General features: G+C 45.1%; 1 protein-coding gene across 2 annotated transcripts in view; it reads right to left on the bottom strand.

Annotated features, from left to right (window-relative positions):
• The window catches only part of entpd3 (ectonucleoside triphosphate diphosphohydrolase 3), a 31,173-nt gene extending 25,284 nt beyond the window's left edge, over positions 1 to 5,889 (bottom strand). For both annotated transcript variants that reach the window (XM_034175277.1, XM_034175278.1), the window contains exon 1: positions 5,727 to 5,889. The gene's annotated coding sequence lies outside the window, so the exon portion shown is untranslated. The remainder of the gene's footprint in view (positions 1 to 5,726) is intronic.
• Between the last annotated feature and the right edge of the window lie 6,118 nt (positions 5,890 to 12,007).

Below are 12,007 nucleotides of genomic sequence, written 5' to 3'. Positions count from 1 at the left end.
AAGGCTAAGCGTAAATTTGGTAAGATTGTAATTCACGTCGGCAGTAATGACACTCGGTTACGCCAATCGGAGGTCACTAAAATTAACATTAAATCGGTGTGTAACTTTGCAAAAACAATGTCGGACTCTGTTGTTTTCTCTGGGCCCCTCCCCAATCAGACCGGGAGTGACATGTTTAGCCGCATGTTCTCCTTGAATTGCTGGCTGTCTGAGTGGTGTCCAAAAAATGAGGTGGGCTTCATTGATAATTGGCAAAGCTTCTGGGGAGAACCTGGTCTTGTTAGGAGAGACGGCATCCATCCCACTTTAGAGGGAGCAGCTCTCATTTCTAGAAATCTGGCCAATTTTTTTGGATCCTCCAAACTGTGACTGTCTAGCGTTGGGACCAGGAGGCAGAGCTGTGGTCTTATACACCTCTCTGCAGCTTCTCTCCCCCTGCCATCCCCTCATTACCCCATCCCCGTAGAGACGGTGCCTGCTCCCAGACCACCAATAACCAGCAAAAATCTATTTAAGCATAAAAATTCAAAAAGAAAAAATAATATAGCACCTTCAATTGCACCACAGACTAAAACAGTTAAATGTGGTTTATTAAACATTAGGTCTCTCTCTTCTAAGTCCCTGTTGGTAAATGATATAATAATTGATCAACATATTGATTTATTCTGCCTAACAGAAACCTGGTTACAGCAGGATGAATATGTTAGTTTAAATGAGTCAACACCCCTGAGTCACACTAACTGTCAGAATGCTCGTAGCACTGGGCCGGGGTGGAGGATTAGCAGCAATCTTCCATTCCAGCCTATTAATTAATCAAAAACCTAGACAGAGCTTTAATTCATTTGAAGGCTTGTCTCTTAGTCTTGTCCATCCAAATTGGAAGTCCCAAAAATCAGTTTTATTTGTTATTATCTATCGTCCACCTGGTCGTTACTGTGAGTTTCTCTGTGAATTTTCAGACCTTTTGTCTGACTTAGTGCTTAGCTCAGATAAGATAATTATAGTGGGCGATTTTAACATCCACACAGATGCTGAGAATGACAGCCTCAACACTGCATTTAATCTATTATTAGACTCTATCGGCTTTGCTCAAAAAGTAAATGAGTCCACCCACCACTTTAATCATATTTTAGATCTTGTTCTGACTTATGGTATGGAAATAGAAGACTTAACAGTATTCCCTGAAAACTCCCTTCTGTCTGATCATTTTTTAATAACATTTACATTTACTCTGATGGACTACCCTGCAGTGGGGAATAAGTTTCATTACACTAGAAGTCTTTCAGAAAGCGCTGTAACTAGGTTTAAGGATATGATTCCTTCTTTATGTTCTCTAATGTCATATACCAACACAGAGCAGAGTAGCTACCTAAACTCTGTAAGGGAGTTAGAGTATCTCGTCAATAGTTTTACATCCTCATTGAAGACAACTTTGAATGCTGTAGCTCCTCTGAAAAAGAGAGCTTTAAATCAGAAGTGTCTGACTCCGTGGTATAACTCACAAACTCGTAGCTTAAAGCAGATAACCCGTAAGTTGGAGAGGAAATGGCGTCTCACTAATTTAGAAGATCTTCACTTAGCCTGGAAAAAGAGTTTGTTGCTCTATAAAAAAGCCCTCCGTAAAGCTAGGACATCTTTCTACTCATCACTAATTGAAGAAAATAAGAACAACCCCAGGTTTCTTTTCAGCACTGTAGCCAGGCTGACAAAGAGTCAGAGCTCTATTGAGCTGAGTATTCCATTAACTTTAACTAGTGATGACTTCATGACTTTCTTTGCTAACAAAATTTTGACTATTAGAGAAAAAATTACTCATAACCATCCCAAAGATGTATCGTTATCTTTGGCTGCTTTCAGTGATGCCGGTATTTGGTTAGACTCTTAATCTCCGATTGTTCTGTCTGAGTTATTTTCATTAGTTACTTCATCCAAACCATCAACATGTTTATTAGACCCCATTCCTGCCAGGCTGCTCAAGGAAGTCCTACCATTATTTAATGCTTCAATCTTAAATATGATCAATCTATCTTTGTTAATTGGTTATGTACCACAGGCCTTTAAGGTGGCAGTAATTAAACCATTACTTAAAAAGCCATCACTTGACCCAGCTATCTTAGCTAATTATAGGCCAATCTCCAACCTTCCTTTTCTCTCAAAGATTCTTGAGAGGGTAGTTGTAAAACAGCTAACTGATCACCTGCAGAGGAATGGTCTATTTGAAGAGTTTCAGTCAGGTTTTAGAATTCATCATAGTACAGAAACAGCATTAGTGAAGGTTACAAATGATCTTCTTATGGCTTCGGACAGTGGACTTATCTCTGTGCTTGTTCTGTTGGACCTCAGTGCTGCTTTTGATACTGTTGACCATAAAATTTTATTACAGAGATTAGAGCATGTCATAGGTATTAAGGGCACTGCGCTGCGGTGGTTTGAATCATATTTGTCTAATAGATTACAGTTTGTTCATGTAAATGGGGAATCTTCTTCACAGACTGAAGTTAATTATGGAGTTCCACAAGGTTCTGTGCTAGGACCAATTTTGTTCACTTTGTACATGCTTCCCTTGGGCAGTATTATTAGACGGTATTGCTTAAATTTTCATTGTTACGCAGATGATACCCAGCTTTATCTATCCATGAAGCCAGAGGATACACACCAATTAGCTAAACTGCAGGATTGTCTTACAGACATAAAGACATGGATGACCTCTAATTTCCTGCTTTTAAACTCAGATAAAACTGAAGTTATTGTACTTGGCCCCACAAATCTTAGAAACATGGTGTCTAACCAGATCCTTACTCTGGATGGCATTTCCCTGATCTCTAGTAATACTGTGAGAAATCTTGGAGTCATTTTTGATCAGGATATGTCATTCAAAGCGCATATTAAACAAATATGTAGGACTGCCTTTTTGCATTTACGCAATATCTCTAAAATCAGAAAGGTCTTGTCTCAGAGTGATGCTGAAAAACTAATTCATGCATTTATTTCCTCTAGGCTGGACTATTGTAATTCATTATTATCAGGTTGTCCTAAAAGTTCCCTAAAAAGCCTTCAGTTGGTTCAGAATGCTGCAGCTAGAGTACTGACGGGGACTAGCAGGAGAGAGCATATCTCACCCGTGTTGGCCTCTCTTCATTGGCTTCCTGTTAATTCTAGAATAGAATTTAAAATTCTTCTTCTTACTTATAAGGTTTTGAATAATCAGGTCCCATCTTATCTTAGGGACCTCGTAGTACCATATTACCCCATTAGAGCGCTTCGCTCTCAGACTGCGGGCTTACTTGTGGTTCCTAGGGTTTGTAAGAGTAGAATGGGAGGCAGAGCCTTCAGCTTTCAGGCTCCTCTCCTGTGGAACCAGCTCCCAATTCAGATCAGGGAGACAGATACCCTCTCTACTTTTAAGATTAGGCTTAAAACTTTCCTTTTCGCTAAGGCTTATAGATAGGGCTGGATCGGGTGACCCTGGACCATCCCTTGGTTATGTTGCTTTAGACGTAGACTGTGGGGGGTTCCCATGATGCACTGTTTCTTTCTCTTTTTGCTCCGTATGCATCACTCTGCATTTAATCATTAGTGATCGATCTCTGCCCCCCTTCTCGGCATGTCTTTTTCCTGGTTCTTTCCCTCAGCCCCAACCAGTCTCAGCAGAAGACTGCCCCTCCCTGAGCCTGGTTCTGCTGGAGGTTTCTTCCTGTTAAAAGGGAGTTTTTCCTTCCCACTGTAGCCAAGTGCTTGCTCACAGGGGGTCGTTTTGACCGTTGGGGTTTTACATAATTATTGTATGGCCTTGCCTTACAATATAAAGCGCCTTGGGGCAACTGTTTGTTGTGATTTGGCGCTATATAAAAAAATTGATTGATTGATTGACCTTAGGTGCTCCATTGAAATACAATGCATGAAGATCTTTTGTGCAAGTTCACCATGTAACAAATCTCAAATGTCTTCATACAACATTAATATTTTCAGCTCTACACATGAAGTTTCCTGTGATATGTCATTTAAATATTCAATATGGTGGAATGAAAGGCTTTAAATATGTTGAGCTTTTTACACAATGCAATGTAATAGGAATGGAATGAAACTGTGGTTGTAAAATTTACAGTTTTTTGATGGGGGAGAGGGGTATTTTATGACAACAAAATAAAAATTTGGCTTCCCTCTATGACCCAAATCAGAAAAAAGATGGAATGGTATGGAAAATGCAAAGAAATAAATGAATGAAAAAAAAAAATGCACCAATAAATAAATAAATAAATAAATAATCATGATGATGAATAACTAAATAAAATAAAATAAATGATTCTTGTCTTTAACATTTGTTTCTATACGAGGGCTGTCCATAAAGTATAGGTCCTTTTTATTTTTTTCAAAAACTATATGGATTTCATTCATATGTTTTTATGTCAGACATGCTTGAACCCTCATGCGCATGCGTGAGTTTTTCCACGCCTGTCGGTGACGTCATTCGCCTGTGAGCACTCCTTGTGGGAGGAGTTGTCCAGCCCCTCGTCAGAATTCCATTGTCTGAGAAGTTGCTGAGAGCCTTCAGCTTTCAGGCTCCTCTCCTGTGGAACCAGCTCCCAATTCGGATCAGGGAGACAGACACCCTCTCTACTTTTAAGATTAGGCTTAAAACTTTCCTTTTTGCTAAAGCTTATAGTTAGGGCTGGATCAGGTGACCCTGAACCATCCCTTAGTTATGCTGCTATAGACTTAGACTGCTGGGGGGGTTCCCATGATGCACTGAGTGTTTCTCTTCTGACCCAGTGTTCGTGTGTGTGTGTGTGTGTATGTATATATATATATATATATATATATACAGAACTGTAGTGGTTGAATTTTGTTTGGTGCTGGGCAACAGAAATGGAATCACAATGGCCATATTTTGTCTTACCATGAAACGTTTGCTCTGACTGTATAATTACCCTGCTGCACATGGCACTGATTCCACAGCATCCTTGGACTGAGCTCAGACTTTAGCACATTTTGTTGCAGGCTTCATACTCACTAAAAATCACAAAACACTATAAAAACATGTATCATCTTGCCATGTTTATGTGCCTGACTTTTATTGCACGAGACAGAGTACCTACCCAGCATTATTTTTTCATTCATGGTCTGACACTAAAAAGTAATGCCAAATAACGTAGTTGCCATACTAGATGCTGTATTATGTGTATTATTTTACTACATGTCAGTAACTTAGACAAAAAAGAAAGAAAATCTGCACACCGGTAAAGCTCCCAAAATCTTTAATTGACCAAAAGCAATGTTTTGACCCTGAAGTCTTCTTCAGGGTCGAAACATTGCATTTGGTCAATTAAAGATTTTGGGAGCTTTACTGGTGTGTGGATTTTCTTTCTTTTTTGTCTTTTTTTTTTTGTCTGCTGTTCTTGTCCTGCACCTGGCCTAATTAGGACTGGATGTGCGCACACCTACTAGTTTTAGCATAACTTAGAGTGAACCATTATGCTCACTCTCCCTCCTATTAAGTTACATCTTGTGCATGAGGCTGCAAAATAGAGTGTGCAACAGACGGGGCACAATGATGGACCGTGTCTATGTCCTTGCAGGTCTGGCTGTAAAGGCTGCATTATATGTAATATGGACAACACACCAGCCTTGTGTAGTGAAGAAAGTCACGCGCTTTTGTTTTCTCTGCCTGTAAGAGCTGATCCTCAGGAGCCTGCAGATTGCATAAATGGGTGTGATTGTTTTCTTACCTTGATTAGCTGGTTTGTAGATAAATGGAGTGAGTAGATTCTGAAGAAGGGAAAAAGAAGCACAGCAGGAAACAGGGGAGCCGCAAAGGAAGCGAGAGAGAGAGAGAGAGAGAAGGAGAGTGTGTTGGCGAGTTGGAGAGATCTGAGGATTGGTTGGCCCACAGGAGAACCCCAACAAAAAGAGAGAAAGACAGAGAGAGTATGGGAACATGGGAGGAGCATTGTATACAAACTCCACTTCTCACCACTCCCACCTCAGCAAGTGACAGAGTGAGTCCAGAAGACCCATTCAGTGAAGGATGTTCTTGTCTGCATGTGTAATTATTGGCCGCGTGTGTCACAATGTGAAAATTAGAGAGTGGAAAGACGCCTGTTTATTATTAATTGATGCAGTCAATAAAATAAAGTGCAGTGTGGTTAACTACTGCATCTGTTATCGCCATGTCAGCTCTCTCTCTCTCTTTTTTTTTTTTTTTTTTTGATAAGTCTAAACTGATGAATGATGAACAGGAAAGCATCAAGTGTTGTATTAACAACCATCCAGGTATGTGTTGATACCTGCACAAGCTCACACCTCCATGTTATGTTCACTCCAAATCTATGAGTCATTTGTACTGGAAAAAAAATCAGCTATAATCCACTAAGTATGTTTTGCTTTCATGGCCAGACACCAAAGAGCTGAAAGCATATTTTTAATTGTGCGTGCACAAAGCGTGAGTGTGTATGTATGTGCACGCAGAAGTGTTTAGGTTTTGAAGCACTTTTTGGAAGCATGAGAACATTTTTCCAGTTATATGGGTGTGTTTGTCTGTCTGTTCATTGACAGCACACAGATTTAACAGCATGTTGACTTTGTCTCCTGCTTCTACTTTCGGCTGCTGACATTAGGGGGCGCCACAGCAGATCTTCTGTCACCTCTCTCACTCTGTCCCCTGTATATTCTCTGTCACACCAGCCACCTGCATGTCCTCCTTCACCACATCCATAAACCTCTTCTTTTTCCCTTCTTCATTTCCTCGTGCCTGGTGGCTTCATCCTCAGCATCCTTCTCCAGATATAGCCCCGCATCCCTCCACTGGACATCCAAACCATCTCAGCGTGCTTTCTGTGTTGGGCATTTGATTTGATCGTTTGTCATCATCCTCCTCCTGTCTTTTTAGCAGTGCCACTGCCTCCCAGTCTCACAACCGTATTGTGACCGTTCCCTTTTGCTCCTGCCACTCTTCTCCACCCACTTCACCCTGGATGCAGCTCCTTCATCACCCCTCTGCCACACTCTCCAATACTTTGAATGGCAGATCCAAAGTATTTAATCTCATTCACCTTTGTCACCTCAATTTGAGCTTCATTAATCATATTTTGGGGGGAAGGCAAATCATTTGCTTGTATTTTTGTTTTTTGTGTACAGTACATATTTACTATGAATCTTCAAAAAATGTTTAATGTGGCTGTGTGTGTGTGGTTCTTCATGTACACCTGGAGAAACTGCTGTGGCAATTTCAATTTTTCAATTCAATTTATTTTCATTTATATTGGCAACCCTGAACAACCTGGGGAGGTGAAAGACAGATAACTAACATGATCACAGACTCACCCTCACTGTCTGGGCAGGAGCCAGTTGTCTAGTTTTGCAGGGTTCTAAATCAGTTCCAGTAGCCCTCAGGGTAACTGTACGATATTCTCATATGATATCATACAGAAAGTTGGGGAACAATGTTTCATGAAGGTTCCTGCAAATTTCCACTCACATATGCAATGAATGCATGTTTTGCATTTAAGATTCAGAAACACGTTAGGATTAGATTTAGATTAACAGCAATACAACCACAAATCAGGAAAAGGTCATTCATCAATAGCTGATATAAGCACATGGGCAAGGGATTGCTGTTGAAATCCTTTGTTAAACACAACAATATGGAGTTTAAATACAAGATTGTAGTTAATCTTGCCCAGAAGTAGAGTTGAATTCTATGGGCTTAGTAGCATCTGGGTTGGGCCATTACACAATGGAAACATGTATTGTGGTCAGACAAATCAGTATTTCAGATTTTTTTCTTTCTTTCTTTGGTAGCAATGGACATTGTGTACTCCAGACTAAAGGAATATACAGACATGTCCAAAGACAAGGTGTTGTGAAAGTGTCGTGACACGGACCCACAACAGGGGGTGTTAATGAACGGACAATGGATAAGCCAAAAGTAACAATTTAATGTTGTGAATCACACAACGACGTACAGACAATAACAATATAGTGACTGTCATTCATACACCAGGTGACGTGTGGGCAGGCTCGACGATAGAAGACGCCTGGCGAGAGAAAAGCCGGATCCACACAGCTTCCACTGCCAACGGAACTGAAAAACACCGGAGCCGCCAAGCCCTGCGCCCCAGGTGGCCGCTGTCTTCAGCAGTCAGACCCGGTACTGCTGGCAGAGAACAGAGACAGTCCAGATGAGTGTGAGGTCGCACACTCAGTAATCCCACAGTCTGTCAGGCTTGTCCGGGTGACAGGAGAGCTTGGAACCGTGACAGAAGTCAAGGACCGCAGCCCTGGCCTCTGGTGGGACATACAGCTTGTCCTTCGGACCTGTCCCCGGGTCCGGGCTCCGTGTCAGGGCCTTCTGGACGGTCTTCTCCACGTCCCAGGTAAGGGTGGCCACGACAGTGGACTCGGGGATGATGGTGTCAGGGGGGTCGGACGGCTCGGTCTTGACCTCCTCTTCATGCACCCGGGACAGGGCGTCCGACCATTGGTTCTTTGTCCCAGGGCGGTAGGTGATCCGGAAGTCAAAACGCCCGAAGAACAGCGACCAGCAGGCTTGCCTGGGGTTCAGACGCTTCGCGGTCCGGATGTACTCCAGGTTCCGATGGTCCGTGAAAACCGTAAATGGTACCGATGCTCCCTCCAACAGGTGTCTCCACTCCTCAAGAGCCTCCTTCACCGCAAGAAGTTCCCGATTGCCGACGTCATAGTTCCGTTCAGCTGGGGTCAACCTGCGGGAAAAGTAGGCACATGGATGGAGAACCTTGTCGGACTCCCCGCTCTGGGACAGCATGGCTCCTATCCCTGAGTCAGAGGCATCCACCTCAACAACAAACTGGCGCTTGGGATCGGGCTGCACCAGAACCGGTGCAGTCGAGAACCGGCATTTCAACTCCCTAAACGCGGCTTCGCACCGATCCGACCAGGTGAAGGGGACTTTTGTGGAGGTCATGGCTGTCAGGGGGCTAACTACCTGACTGTAGCCCTTGATGAACCTCCGGTAGAAATTTGCAAAACCGAGGAACTGTTGTAGTTTCCTACGGTTCGTTGGTTGGGGCCAATCTCTCACCGCCGCAACCTTGGCCAGATCAGGGGCGACGGAGTTGGAGGAGATTATGAACCCCAGGAAAGACATAGAAGTGCGGTGGAACTCACACTTCTCGCCCTTCACAAACAGCCGGTTCTCCAACAACCGCTGTAGGACCTGACGTACATGCTTGACATGGGTCTCAGGATCCGGAGAAAAGATGAGTATATCGTCTAGATATACGAAGACAAACCAATGCAGGAAGTCCCGCAAGATGTCATTGACCAATGCTTGGAACGTCGCGGGCGCATTGGTGAGACCGAACGGCATGACCAGGTACTTAAAGTGACCTAACGGGTGTTAAATGCCGTCTTCCACTCGTCTCCCTCCCGGATCCGAACCAGGTGATAAGCATTCCTAAGATCCAATTTCGTGAAAATTTGGGCTCCATGCAGGGGCGTGAACACTGAATCCAACAGAGGTAACGGGTATCGGTTGCGAACCGTGATCTCGTTCAGCCCTCTGTAATCAATGCATGGACGGAGTCCGCCATCCTTCTTGCCCACAAAAAAGAAACCAGCACCCATCGGGGAGGTGGAGTTCCAGATCAACCCGGCAGCTAACGAGTCCCGGATGTAGGTCTCCATTGATTCGCGTTCCGGACGTGAGAGGTTGTACAGCCTGCTGGACGGGTACTCAGCGCCCGGTATCAAATCAATGGCACAATCGTACGGACGGTGCGGGGGCAGCGTGAGTGCCAGATCCTTGCTGAAGACGTCAGCAAGGTCATGGTACTCGGCTGGCACCGCTGCCAGATTGGGGGGGACTAAAACCTCCTCCTTAGCTGTCACACCGGGTGGAACCGAGGATCCTAAACACTCCCGGTGGCAGGTTTCGCTCCACTGAACCACAGCCCCAGACGGCCAATCAATCCGGGGATTGTGTTTTAACACCCATGGAAAACCCAAAATTACTCGGGAGGTAGAAGGTGTTACATAAAACACAATCTCCTCCCTGTGATTCCCAGACACCACCAATGTCACTGGCTGTGTCTGGTGTGTGATTAGTGGAAGAAGGGTGCCATCTAGTGCCCGCACCGACAATGGTGACGGTAAGGCCACTAGAGGGAGCCCAACCTCCTTTGCCCATCTGCTATCCAGCAGATTCCCCTCCGACCCCTTGTCCACCAGTGCTGGGGCGTGAAGTGTTAGATCCCCACTCAGGATCGTGACTGGGATTCGTGCAGATCGTCGGGGTTTCCCCACGTGGGTGTTGTGACCCACCCTTAGCCCAGTCTCTAAGGACGAGTGCTGCTGTTTTGACCGTTTGGGGCATTCTCTCTGTGTGCTCGGTAGAGCTGCAGAGAAAACACTCTCTACGGATCAGCCTCCTTTGTCTCTGATCTGATCGTTTTTTGGCCCTGCTCGTTTCCATAGCAACGTCAGCAGGGGGAGCTGTTGTCATGTGGAGAGCCCTGGCAGTGGAGCGTGGGGAAGTCGGCTTCCTTTCGGACCCGGGAGGAAGAGGGACGGCTTGTGCCTGACCACGCCCCTCGCCTCGCTCCTGTCGGTGTTCCGTTAAACGGTTGTCTAACCGTATAACCAGGGCGATAAGCCCGTCTAAATCCCGCGGCTCGTCCTTCGCCAGCAGGTGCTCCTTAAGGACCAGAGACAGTCCGTTTACAAAGGCAGCGCGGAGCGCAACAGCATTCCAGCCGGCTCGCGCTGCCGCGATGCGGAAGTCAACTGCATACTTCGCTGTGCTCCGACGCCCCTGCCGTATTGACAGCAGCACACTTGAAGCGGTCTCGCCTCTATGAGGGTGGTCGAACACCTGTCGGAACTCCCTCACAAACTCAGTATAAACCGTTAGGAGCCGTGAGTTCTGTTCCCAAAGCGCCGTAGCCCAGGCGCGTGCCTCTCCTCGAAGCAAATTGATCACATAAGCCACCCGGCTGGCGTCTGCTGCGTACATGACGGGACGCTGTGAAAAGACGAGCGAGCACTGCATCAAGAAGTCAGCAGTCAGACCCGGTACTGCTGGCAGAGAACAGAGACAGTCCAGATGAGTGTGAGGTTGCACACTCAGTAATCCCACAGTCTGTATTCAGTTAAGGAGGGAGAACCTCCACCTCCAATCACACACTCGTGCAGCTCCTGAGATAACCACTTATCTGGGTGGGGTGTGAGGCGAAGCCGTCGCAGTCCACACCAAACGCCAACTCCGCAGACAGTGTATCCGTCCCAGGAAAACGGCTGCAAAAAGAGATCAGACTAATACTCGAATTTGAGGTTTAGCAGAGAATTACCTGATTGGTAGTTGATTTCTCAGCGGGGAGGTGGAGTTACTGTCCGGCCTTTATGGTGGTGGTGATGAGTAGTGGATGAGTGACAGCTGGTACGGATGATGAGTGACAGCTGTCACTCCTGGTCGCTCCGACGCCCTCTCGTGCTTGAAGCCCGCACTTCAAGCAGGGCGCCATCTTGTGGTGGTGGGCCAGCAGTACCTCCTCTTCAGCGGCCCACACAACACAAGGTCTGTCATGATATGAAGCTGTGTCAGTAACCTTGCCAAAGGTAATTTGCACTTCTGTGATGGCAGCATGAATGCACACAAGTACATTGGGATGTTGCAGCATATGCTGCCTTCAAGATGACATTTTTTCCCCTAGGGGCTTTCTATGCATGTTTCAGCGAGACAGTGCAAAACCATATTCTGCCCACATTACAAAAGCATGGATGAGGAAGAGAGTATGGCTACTGGGCTGGATGGTCCTCTGGGATCTGGACTGTCTATAATGATGCTGATGTGGAAGGTCAAAGGGAATTACGTGTCTGAATGAGTAGCAACCAAGTGAACATAAAGTATTTTTAGCAGCTTAAGTGAGATCTGAAACCCACTGATCTGAAAGAAGCGGAAAAGGCAGAACACTTACAATTAGATTTTCACTGAAGGAGGAAAAACAAGAAAGGCAGAGAGCACCTTTTTATC

This window comes from Thalassophryne amazonica, chromosome 7 (genome assembly GCF_902500255.1).
Source record: "Thalassophryne amazonica chromosome 7, fThaAma1.1, whole genome shotgun sequence".
NCBI classification, from domain to species: Eukaryota; Metazoa; Chordata; class Actinopteri; order Batrachoidiformes; family Batrachoididae; genus Thalassophryne; species Thalassophryne amazonica.
The sequence above is the reverse complement of the archived record's forward strand: the minus strand, read 5'-3'. Positions and strand labels throughout refer to the sequence as shown.